Here is a 12,283-nt window from a genome sequence, read left to right as displayed (position 1 = left end):
AGACTACACTCAATCATATGACCCACTGAAGAGATGAGTCTTCAGTAAAGACTTAAATGTTTAGACCGAGTCTGCATCTCTCACATGGGAAGGCAGACCATTCCATTAAAATGGAGCTCTATAGGAGAAAGCCCTGCCTCCAGCTGTTTGCTTAGAAATTCTCGGAACAATTAGGAGGCTTGCGTCTTGTGACCGTAGCGCACGTGTAGGTATGTACGGCGGGACCAAATCGGAAAGATAGGTAGGAGCAAGCCCATGTAATGCTTTGTAGGTTAGCATTAAAACCTTGAAATCAGCCCTTGCCTTAACAGGAAGCCAGTGTAGGGAGGCTATCACTGGAGTAATATGATCAAATTTTTTGGTTCTAGTCAGGATTCTAGCAGCCGTATTTAGCACTAACTGAAGTTTATTTAGTGCTTTATCCGGGTAGCCAGAAAGTAGAGCATTGCAGTAGTCTAACCTAGAAGTAACAAAAGCATGGATTCATTTTTATGCATCATTTTTGGACAGAAAGTGTCTGATTTTTGCAATGTTAACTTCTTTGGGCTGCAGGGGCAGTATTGAGTAACTTGGATGAAAGGTGCCCATTTCAAACGGCCTCGTACTCAATTCTTGCTCGTACAATATGCATATTATTATTACTATTGGATAGAAAACACTCAAGTTTCTAAAACCGTTTGAATTATATCTGTGAGTAAAACAGAACTCATTTTGCAGCAAACTTCCTGTCAGAAAGTGAAAAATCTCAAATCGAGGCTCTGTTCCAGGCCCTCCCTATCATTTTGCTTGAGATTTATGACTATACATGCACTTCATACACCTTCCACTAGATGTCAATAGGCAGTGAGAGAAGAAATGGAGTGTATAGCTTGAACTGAGGTCGAATAAGAGCTCTTGGCATGACGTGACACCAATTTCCTGTTTTCAGGAAGACGCGAGAAGGAACCTGGGATTGCCTTCTGAAAAGCTGTCGTTATAGACGGCAACTATCTCCGGCTTTGATTTTATTTGATAAATGTGACAATATCATCGTAAAGTATGTTTTTTCAATATAGTTTAATCAGATTATTGAAATTTTTCGGGAGTTTTGCCGTGTTCCGTTCTCTGAGTTTGTTGACGATGGAGAGATTCGCGCCACTTGGCAAGTGTGCTTGCTAAATCGAGGGGGAAAAAGGCCGTTCTAAAACCAAACAACGATTGTTCTGGACAAAGGACCCCTTGTACAACATTCTGATGGAAGCTCATCAAAAGTAGGACCCATTTATGATGTTATTTCATATATCTGTCGAACATGTGTACTATTAGTTTGCGCCCAGATTTTGGGCGCTCTCTCGCCATAACGTAAGCTGGATGTCGTAATGAAGTTATTTTTAGAATTCTAACACGGCGATTGCAACTAAGCTGTCTTTAATTTGCTGTCCAACATGTATTTTTTAGTAACGTTTATGATTAGTTTTTGATTAGATTAGGTGCCTCTCCAGGATTTCTCCGGACATTGTTATTGCATTTTGCCTAGATTGTATATGTAATGTAGGAATGGAATGGAAAGGAATCTATAACCACGATTTGTGCCGCTAAATATGCACATTTTCGAACAAACAATATATGTATTGTGTAATATGATGTTATAGGACTGTCATCTGAAGAAGTTTGAGAAGGTTAGTGAAAAAATGTATATCTTTTGCTGGTTTATTCGTTATCACTACTGTTGGCTTGAATCAATGCTGTTGTGTTTTTGGCTATTGTGGTAAGCTAATATAATGCTATATTGTGTTTTCGCTGTAAAACACTTAAGGAATCGGAAATATTGGCTGGATTCACAAGATGTTTGTCTTTAATTTGCTGTACACCATGTATTTTTCATAAATGTTTTATGATGAATATTTAGGTATTTCAATTTGGTCTTTGTAATTGTTCTAGCTGCTTCGGTGCTATTTCCGATTGTAGCTGCAATGTAAAACTATGATTTCTACCTCAAATATGCACATTTTTCGAACAAAACATAGATTTATTGTATAACTTGTTATAAGACTGTCATCTGATGAAGTTGTTTCTTGGTTAGTTTGGTTGGTTCTTGGTTAGTTAGGTTGGTTTTGTGCAAGCTACCTGTGCTGTGAAAAATGTCTGTGCTTTTTTGTATTTGGTGGTGAGCTAACATAAATATACGTGGTGTTTTCGCTGTAAAACATTTAAAAAATCGGACATGTTGGCTGGATTCACAAGATGTGTATCTTTCATTTGCTGTATTGGACTTGTTAATGTGTGAAAGTTAAATATTTCTAAAAAATATCTTTTGAATTTCGCGCCCTGCACTTGGACGGGCTGTGGTCATAAGTGTACCGGCACCGCCCTGCAGCCATAAAAGGCTTTAAGTAGATGGAAAAAAGCTGTCCTTGAAACAATCTTGATATGTTCGTCAAAAGAGAGATCAGGGTCCAGAGTAACGCCGAGGTCCTTCACATTTTTATTTGAGACGACTGTACAACCATCAAGATTAATTGTCAGATTCAACAGAAGATCTCTTTGTTTCTTGGGACCTAGAACAAGCATCTCTGTTTTGTCCGAGTTTAAAAGTAGAACGTTTGCAGCCTTCCACTTCCTTATGTCTGAAACACAGGCTTCTAGCGAGGGCAGTTTTGGGGCTTCACCATGTTTCATTGAAATGTACAGCTGTGTGTCATCCGCATAGCAGTGAAAGTTAACATTATGTTTTCGAATGACATCCCCAAGAGGTAAAATATATAGTGAAAACAATAGTCGTCCAAGAACGGAACCTTGAGGAACACCGAAATGTACAGTAGATTTGTCAGAGGACAAACCATTCACAGAGACAAACTGATATCTTTCCGACAGATAAGATCTAAACCATGACAGAACTTGTCCGTGTACACCAATTTGGGTTTCCAATCTCTCCAAAAGAATTTGGTGATCGATGGTGTCAAAGGCAGCACTAAGGTCTAGTAGCACGAGGAAAGATACAGAGCCTCGGTCTGACGCCATTAAAAGGTCATTTACCACCTTCACAACAGCAGTCTAAGTGCTATGATGGGGTCTAAAACCAGACTGAAGCATTTCGTATACATTGTTTGTCTTCAGGAAGGCAGTGAGTTGCTGTGCAACAGTTTTTTCAATATTTTTTTGAGAGGAATGGAAGATTCGATATAGGCCGATAGTTTTTTATATTTTCTGGGTCAAGGTTTGGCTTTTTCAAGAGAGGCTTTATTACTGCCACTTTTAGTGAGTTTGGTACACATCCGGTGGATAGAGAGCCGTTTATTATGTTCAACATAGGAGGGCCAAGCACAGGAAGCAGCTGTAACGTTTGTCGTCGGAAGGAGACCAAGGTGCAGCGTGTTCATGATTCTTTATTTACTCAGAACACCAAACAAAACAACAAAATAATAACGAACCTTAATTTCTGCATGCTTCACAGAGCTAACAAAAAACAAGATCCCACAAACACCAAAAGGAGAATGACAACTTATATGTGATCCCCAATCAGAGACAAGGATAAACAGCTGCCTCTGATTGGGAACCACACTCGGCAAAAAACGAAGAAATAGAAAACTTAGAAATAAAGAAACTAGAATGCCCACCCTAGTCACACCCTTGCCTAACCAAAATAGAGAATAAAAGCCTCTTTATGGCCGGGGCGTGTCAGCAGCTCTTTCAGTAGTTTAGTTGTAATAGGGTCCAGCATGCAGCTTGAAGGTTTAGAGGCCATGATTATTTTCATCATTGTTTCAAGAGATATAGTACTAAAACACTTAAGTGTCTCTCTTGATTCTAGGTCCTGGCAGAGTTGTGCAGACTCAGGACAACTGACCTTTGGAGATATACGCAGATTTAAAGAGGAGTCCGTAATTTGCTTTCTACCGATCATGATCTTTTCCTCAAAGAAGTTCAGGAATTTATTACTGCTGAAGTGAAAGCCATCCTCTCTTGGGGAATGCTGCTTTTTAGTTAGCTTTGCGACAGTATCCAAAATAAATTTCGCATTGTTCTTATTTTTCGCAATTAAGTTGGAAAAATAGGAAGATCGATCAGCAGTGAGGGCTCTTCGATACTGCACGGTACTGTCTTCCCAAGCTAGTCGGAAGACTCCAGTTTGGTGTGGCGCCATTTCCGTTCCAATTTTCTGGAAGCTTGCTTCAGAGCTCGGGTATTTTCTGTATACCAGGGAGCTAGTTTCTTATGACAAATGTTTTTAGTTTTTAGAGGTGCAACTGCATCTAGGGTATTGCGGAAGGTTAAATTGAGTTCCTCAGTTAGGTGGTTAACTGATTTTTGTCCTCTGACGTCCTTGGGTAGGAAGAGGGAGTCTGGAAGGGCATCAAGGAAACTTTGGGCCTACCTTTCCACCCCAGACAGAGTGGGCATACCTTTCCACCCCAGACAGAGTGGGCATACCTTTCCACCCCAGACAGAGTAGGCCTACCTTTCCTCCCCAGACAGAGTAGACCTACCTTTCCACCCCAGACAGAGTAGACCTACCTTTCCACCCCAGACAGAGTAGTCCTACCTTTCCACCCCAGACAGAGTAGACCTACCTTTCCACCCCAGACAGAGTTGGCTTACCTTTCCACCCCAGACAGAGTGGTCCTACCTTTCCACCCCAGACAGAGTAGTCCTACCTTTCCACCCCAGACAGAGTAGACCTACCTTTCCACCCCAGACAGAGTTGGCTTACCTTTCCACCCCAGACAGAGTAGGCCTACCTTTCCACCCCAGACAGAGTAGACCTACCTTTCCACCCCAGACAGAGTTGGCTTACCTTTCCACCCCAGACAGAGTAGGCCTACCTTTCCACCCCAGACAGAGTGGGCTTACCTTTCCACCCCAGACAGAGTAGGCCTACCTTTCCACCCCAGACAGAGTAGTCCTACCTTTCCACCCCAGACAGAGTAGATCCTACCTTTCCACCCCAGACAGAGCGGGCCTACCTTTCCACCCCAGACAGAGTAGGCCTACCTTTCCACCCCAGACAGAGTAGACCTACCTTTCCACCCCAGACAGAGTAGACCTACCTTTCCACCCCAGACAGAGTAGACCTACCTTTCCACCCCAGACAGAGTGGGCCTACCTTTCCACCCCAGACAGAGTGGGCCTACCTTTCCACCCCAGACAGAGTGGGCAGAACAATACAGTAATATTTAAGCTTTAACTTACGTGGCTTAACCCAACTAGAGACGGTCACAAGTGTTTCCCTAAAAGCTGACTGGGTTTAAACATATTCTATTTTACAGGAAGTTAATAGCTCCATCAACTGATAGCGACAGAATTAGATTACTTTCCAAGCAAAGTGTATGTTTTGTCTCCTCAGCAATAGAAGGTTGTAGCTCAGCCAATGAATGTCATAGAATCTTAGTATCCCCATATGCATTCAGACTCACGTCTTTCCCGGGTATTTAACAGTTTATTTATGGCATAAAGCATAGTGGACCAAAGTGCTGTAATACAGTGCCTTGCAAAAGTATTCACCCCCTTGGCATTTTTCCTATTTTGTTGCCTTACAACCTGTAATTTAAATGTATGTTTATTTGGATTTCAAGTAATGGACATACACACAATAGTCCAAATTGGTGAAGTGAAATGAAAAAAATTACTTGTTTCAAAAGAATCTAAAAAATAAAACCTGGAAAAGTGGTGGGTGCATATGTATTCATCCCCTTTGCTATGAAGCCCCTAAATAAGATCTGGTGCAACCAATTACCTTCAGAAGTCACATAATTAATTAAACAAAGTCCACCTGTGGGCAATCTAAGTATCACATGATCTGTCACATGATCTCAGTATATATACATCTGTTCTGAAAGGCCCCAGAGTCTGCAACACCACTAAGCAAGGGGCACCACCAAGCAAGCGGCACAATGAAGACCAAGGAGCTCTCCATACAGGTCAGGGACAAAGTAGTGGAGAAGTACAGACCAGGGCTGGGTTATGGAAAAATATCAGAAACTTTGAAGATCCCCACGGAGCACCATTATATCCGTTATTAAAAAATATAAAGAATATGGAACCACAACAAACCTGCCAAGAGAGGGCCGCCCACCAAAACTCACGGACCAGGCAAGGAGGGCATTAATCAGAGAAGCAACAAAGTGACCAAAGATAACCCTGAAGGAGCTGCAAATCTCCACGGCGGAGATTGGAGTATCTGTCCATAGGACCACTTTTAAGCCGTACACTTCACAGAGCTGTGCTTTACGGAAGAGTGGCCAGAAAAACCATTGCTTAAAAATAAAATAAGCAAACACGTTTGGTGTTCACCAAAAGGCATGTGAGAGACTCCCCGAACATATGAAAGAATGTACTCTGGTCATCATGATCAATCTGGCCATCAAGGAAAACGCTATGTCTGGCACAAACCCAACACCTCTAATTACCCCGAGAACACCATCCAGTGAAGCATGGTGGTGGCAGCATCATGCTGTGGGGATGTTTTTTATTGGGAGGGACTGGGAAACTGGTCAGAATTGAAGAAATGATGGATGGTGCTAAATACAGGGAAATTCTTGAGGGAAACCTGTTTCAGTCTTCCAGAGATTTGAGACTGGGACGGAGGTTCACCTTCCAGCAGGACAATGACTCAAAGCATACTGCTAAAGCAATACTCGAGTGGTTTAAGAAGAAACATTTAAATGTCTTGGAATGGCCTAGTCAAAGCCCAGACCTCAATCCAATTGAGAATCTGTGGTATGACTTAAAGATTGCTGTACACCAGTGGAACCCATCCAACTTGAAGGAGCTGGAGCAGTTTTGCCTTGAAACATGGGAAAAAATCCCAGTGGCTAGATGTGCCAAGCTTATAGAGACATATCCCAAGGGACTTGCAGCTGTAATTGCAGCAAAAGGTGGATCTACAAAGTATTGACTTTGGGGGGTGAATAGTTATGCACACTGAAGTTTACTGTTTTTTTCTCTTATTTCTTGTTTGTTTCACAATAACAAACAATTTGCATCTTCAAAGTGGGAGGTTGTGGTTGTGTAAATCAAATAATACAAACCCCCCCAAAAATCTATTTTAATTCCAGGTTGTAAGGTAACAAAATAGGAAAAATGCCCAGGGGGGTGAATACTTTCACAAGGCACTGTAGACGGCATTACAGGGCATTCAGAAGTTATTCAGACACCTTGACTTTTTCCACATTTGGTTACATTACAGTCTTTTTATAAATGGATTAAATAAAATGTAACCAGGAACTATAATTTAACCTAGGAACTAAAATATTTGTCTCCTTCTCGACGTTGCATGCATTTCTCTCTCTCTCTCCTCTCCCTCTAACCCCTCCCTCTCTCTAACCCCTCCCTCTCTCTAAACTCACCTATCTGGTAGAACCAGAAAGTCCATACCTCCCAAAAACTCTCTTATGTGGAAATGAAACTGATCTGAGTCTCTGTGTCGTCTGTCTGTGTGAGAGTGAACAACCGTTCAAATGGCTCAGCAAGGAGTTCTGTTGGACCAGGACCAGTTCTGTTGTTCTGTCTGTCTGGATCTACTGAAGGAACCAGTCACCATCCCCTGTGGACACAATTACTGTAGAATCTGTATTGAGGGCTGCTGGGATCAGGATGTTCTGAAAGGGGTCTATAGCTGTCCTCAGTGCAGAGAGACCTTCACTCCAAGGCCTAATCTGAGGAAAAATAACATGTTGGCTGATATGGTGGAGAAACTGAGGAAGACAGGACTCCAGGCTGCTCCCCCTCCTGCTCTGTGCTATGCTGGACCTGGAGATGTGGCGTGTGATGTCTGCTCTGGGACCAGAAAGCAGAAAGCCCTCATGTCCTGTCTGGTGTGTCTGGCCTCTTACTGTGAGACTCACCTCCAATCTCACTATGAATCTCCTGCTTTGAAGAAGCACAAGCTGGTCAAAGCCACCGCACAACTACAGGAGAAGATCTGCTCTCATCATGACAAACTGCTAGAGGTTTACTGTCGTACCGATCAGCAGTGTATCTGTTATCTGTGTACAATGGATGAACATAAAGGCCATGATACAGTGTCAGCTGCAGCAGAGAGGACTGAGAAACAGGTAAGACCAGAACAACTTGCTGGTGACTGTCTGACAAACAAAAAATGAAAGATACAGTAGGAACTAAGGCTGTTTGAATATGAGATCATTCAAATGAAATGGATCCACAAATATGAACACACACATATATAGATATGTTAACCCAGATTCTTCAAATGTATCACCATTTTATAGTCTGTTAGGTTCTGAACAGAGTAAAAACTCAAACCAAGTTTATTCACCCACTGGGTCATACAGCTGCAAAGACAATGTATGATCACACAAGAACATATATTTATAACCTCCTGCTAGGCGGGATCAACTCCTTACACATCTAGACAGCCAATACATATCTGTTGCTAGGCAGGATCAACTCCTTACACATCTAGACAGCCAATGTATCTCTGTTGCTAGGCAGGAACTGAATTGGTTCCTCTCACTGGTGTAGTCATGGCCCTGTCTGATGCTTAAACCTTCGTGGGTGTGGAAGTGTATGTGTGTGAGATAGGACTGTAGTATGACGGTCGTTATGGTGGCTTGACCTCGAGACGAATTACTCGCTCCTCCCTAGTTCTGCAGCTGGCCTGTCTTATCAGAGACTAACTAGACTGTTGAATTCCTGGCTCATCCCTAGATCTGCAGCTGGCCTGCCTTATCAGAGACTAACTAGACTGTTGAATTCCTGGCTCCTCCCTAGTTCTGCAGCTGGCCTGTCTTATCAGAGACTAACTAGACTGTTGAATTCCTGGCTTCTCCCTAGTTCTGCAGCTGGCCTGTCTTATCATAGACTAACTAGTCTGTAGAATTCCTGGCTCCTCCCTAGTTCTGCAGCTGGCCTGCCTTATCAGAGACTAACTAGACTGTTGAATTCCTGGCTCCTCCTTAGTTCTGCAGCTGGCCTGCCTTAGAGACTAACTAGACTGTTGAATTCCTGGCTCCTCCCTAGTTCTGCAGCTGGCCTGCCTTGTCAGAGACTAACTAGACTGTTGAATTCCTGGCTTCTCCCTAGTTCTGCAGCTGGCCTGTCTTATCAGAGACTAACTAGTCTGTTGAATTCCTGGCTCCTCCCTAGTTCTGCAGCTGGCCTGCCTTGTCAGAGACTAACTAGACTGCTGAATTCCTGGCTCCTCCCTAGTTCTGCAGCTGGCCTGCCTTATCAGAGACTAACTAGTCTGTTGAATTCCTGGCTCCTCCCTAGTTCTGCAGCTGGCCTGCCTTGTCAGAGACTAACTAGACTGCTGAATTCCTGGCTCCTCCCTAGTTCTGCAGCTGGCCTGCCTTATCAGAGACTGAAACTAGTTGCCCTTTGCCTCCCTCTTTAGGAACATTGATATTCAACAATAACAAGTTTGAACAGAATATTTCAGCACTTCCTCTTGTCTCTCTCGGTAACTTTCCATACACCCAGTTCCTATCCCCCCGTCATTGACCCCAACATATACATTCCTTATACATGTAAAGTCATCAATACGTTATAGTATGGTAACATGGATAAATATATTTCTAGCTAGAATCCAACAAGTCAAACACCATTATCATTAGTTATCAAACTTCATTATCATTAGTTATCAAACACCATTATCATTAGTTATCAAATCAACTCCCTGATTTGTGTACTGTTAAAACTATAATCATTCACATGACAACATAATGATATAATTTCAGACAGACACTTCCTCAATATTTGTATCCCTATCTTCTATGTGTCCTATGTCACATTACTATACTATTGATCTACTGGACTAATAAAGCTTGATAGCTCATTGAAGAGTGATTCTCCACAGAGGCAGCTGGGGATGAGTCAGCAGAAGGTCCAGCAGAGAGAGAAGGAGCTGAAGGAGCTCCAACAGGATGTGGAGTCTTTCAAGGTGAGTATTGTTGACCAGAGGAGACACACCATTTCACTTCTCTCCTCCAATCAGAGAGAGAGAGAGAGGGGTCCTTATCCAATCCCACTGACCCCACTGTTGGGAACAGGCTGTCTGGACCCCTTTTAGAGAATAGACTGTTTAATGTAACTGATGGGATATGAACCCAGGTCTACCGTGGGAGAAACCAACATCTTGACCGTTACACCAAGAGGACATTCCCTATTGGACCGACATTGATTTAGAAGTAGCAGGCGGGGCTACCTCATCACATAACCATGAGTAACCATGACTGACTCATGTCCCCTATACATTAACATGGAGCTCTCTCTCAATTCAATTCAAAGATATTTATTGGCATGGGAAACATATCTTTACTATGCCAAAGAAGTGAAGTAGATAATAAACAATCATAAATGAACAGTAAACATTACTCAACATTTATTTTCAAAGGAATAGAGACATTTCAAATGGTATAATTCAAGTGCAAATAGAGTGAGTCGTGCGCCAGACTGAGTTCTGGAGGTGAAATGGAAATGAATGAGGGAGAGTTAAGTGAGGTAGAAGGTGTGGTGAAGAGTTCAGAACCAGAGAAGTATTTGGTCATACGAGATTTGACTTCAGAAGAGTTCCAGGGTGTGTTGAGTGGTGGTGTCCCGTCCTCCCAGGTCGTTGTAGGGTTAGTTGTCATGGTGCAGGAGCAGATAGGGTCAAAGTAGTGGAATGGGGTAGTGGGTTTTTAATGAGTGTAGGGTTAGTTGTCATTGTGCAGGAGCAGATAGGGTCAAAGTAGTGGAATGGGGTAGTGGGTTTTTAATGAGTGTAGGGTTAGTTGGCATGGTGCAGGAGCAGATAGGGTCAAAGTAGTGGAATGGGGTAGTGGGTTTTTAATGAGTGTAGGGTTAGTTGGAAGGGTGTTTTATTATTTGTATCAAAAAGTAAAATACACTGCTCAAAAAAATAAAGGGAACACTTAAACAACACAATGTAACTCCAAGTCAATCACACTTCTGTGAAATCAAACTGTCCACTTAGGAAGCAACACTGATTGACAATACATTTCACATGCTGTTGTTATGCTGGTGAATGAGGACCCAAAAGCGACTTAAGAGAAACAGAGTCTTTAATCCAGTCTTAAACAAACAATGATACTCCTGGATATTATCATAGGAAAATCCAAAACAGGAAACTGAAATCCTCTCGTCAGTAGAGAGGAACGACTGGAGACGCGACCACAGACTGCAGGTCGCTTCAGGAAGGCACAGGCCGTAGCTGACATAGACACCTGCTCACACGCAGCATCTGAAGAAGGCAAAAACACGACAGGGCGGAACAAGGACACAGAACAGCAAACATCAAACAAGAATCCGACAAGGACAGAAGCGGAAAACAGAGGGAGAAATAGGAACTCTAATCAGAGGGCAAAATAGGGGACAGGTGTGAAAGAGTAAATGAGGTAGTTAGGAGAATGAGAAACAGCTGGGAGCAGGAACGGAACGATAGAGAGAGAGAGCGAGAGAGGGAGAGAGGGAGGGATAGAAAAAGGGAAAGAACCTAATAAGACCAGCAGAGGGAAGCACAGGGACAAGACATGATGATCAAAGACAAAACATGACAGTACCCCCCCACTCACCGAGCGCCTCCTGGCGCACTCGAGGAGGAACCCTGGCGGCAACGAAGGAAATCATCAATCAACGAACGGTCCAGCACGTCCCGAGATGGAACCCAACTCCTCTCCTCAGGACCGTAACCCTCCCAATCCACTAAGTACTGGTGACCACGTCCCCGAGAACGCATGTCCATGATCCTCCGTACCTTGTAAATAGGTGCGCCCTCGACAAGGACGGGGGGGGGGGGGGGGAAGACGAACGGGAGCGCGAAGAAAAGGCTTGACACAGGAGACATGGAAGACAGGGTGGACGCGACGAAGATGTCGCGGAAGAAGCAGTCGCACAGCGACAGGATTGACGACCTGAGAGACACGGAACGGAACAATGAACCGCGGAGTCAACTTGCGAGAAGCTGTCGTAAGGGGAAGGTTACGAGTGGAAAGCCACACTCTCTGACCGCGACAATACCTAGGACTCTTAATCCTACGTTTATTGGCGGCTCTCACAGTCTGCGCCCTGTAACGGCAAAGTGCAGACCTGACCCTCCTCCAGGTGCGCTCACAACGTTGGACAAAAGCCTGAGCGGAGGGAACGCTGGACTCGGCGAGCTGGGACGAGAACAGAGGAGGCTGGTACCCAAGACTACTCTGAAACGGAGATAGCCCGGTAGCAGACGAAGGAAGCGAGTTGTGAGCGTATTCTGCCCAGGGGAGCTGTTCTGCCCAAGACGCAGGGTTTCGAAAAGAAAGGCTGCGTAATATGCGACCAATCGACTGATTGGCCCTTTCTGCTT

General features: G+C 43.7%; 1 pseudogene; it reads left to right on the top strand.

The window, feature by feature from the left end:
* Window positions 1–7,286: 7,286 nt before the first annotated feature.
* LOC139578031 (E3 ubiquitin-protein ligase TRIM47-like) lies at window positions 7,287–10,806 on the top strand (annotated as a pseudogene).
* The last annotated feature ends 1,477 nt before the right edge of the window (window positions 10,807–12,283 follow it).

This window comes from Salvelinus alpinus, chromosome 6 (assembly GCF_045679555.1).
Source record: "Salvelinus alpinus chromosome 6, SLU_Salpinus.1, whole genome shotgun sequence".
NCBI classification, from domain to species: Eukaryota; Metazoa; Chordata; class Actinopteri; order Salmoniformes; family Salmonidae; genus Salvelinus; species Salvelinus alpinus.
The sequence above is the reverse complement of the archived record's forward strand: the minus strand, read 5'-3'. Positions and strand labels throughout refer to the sequence as shown.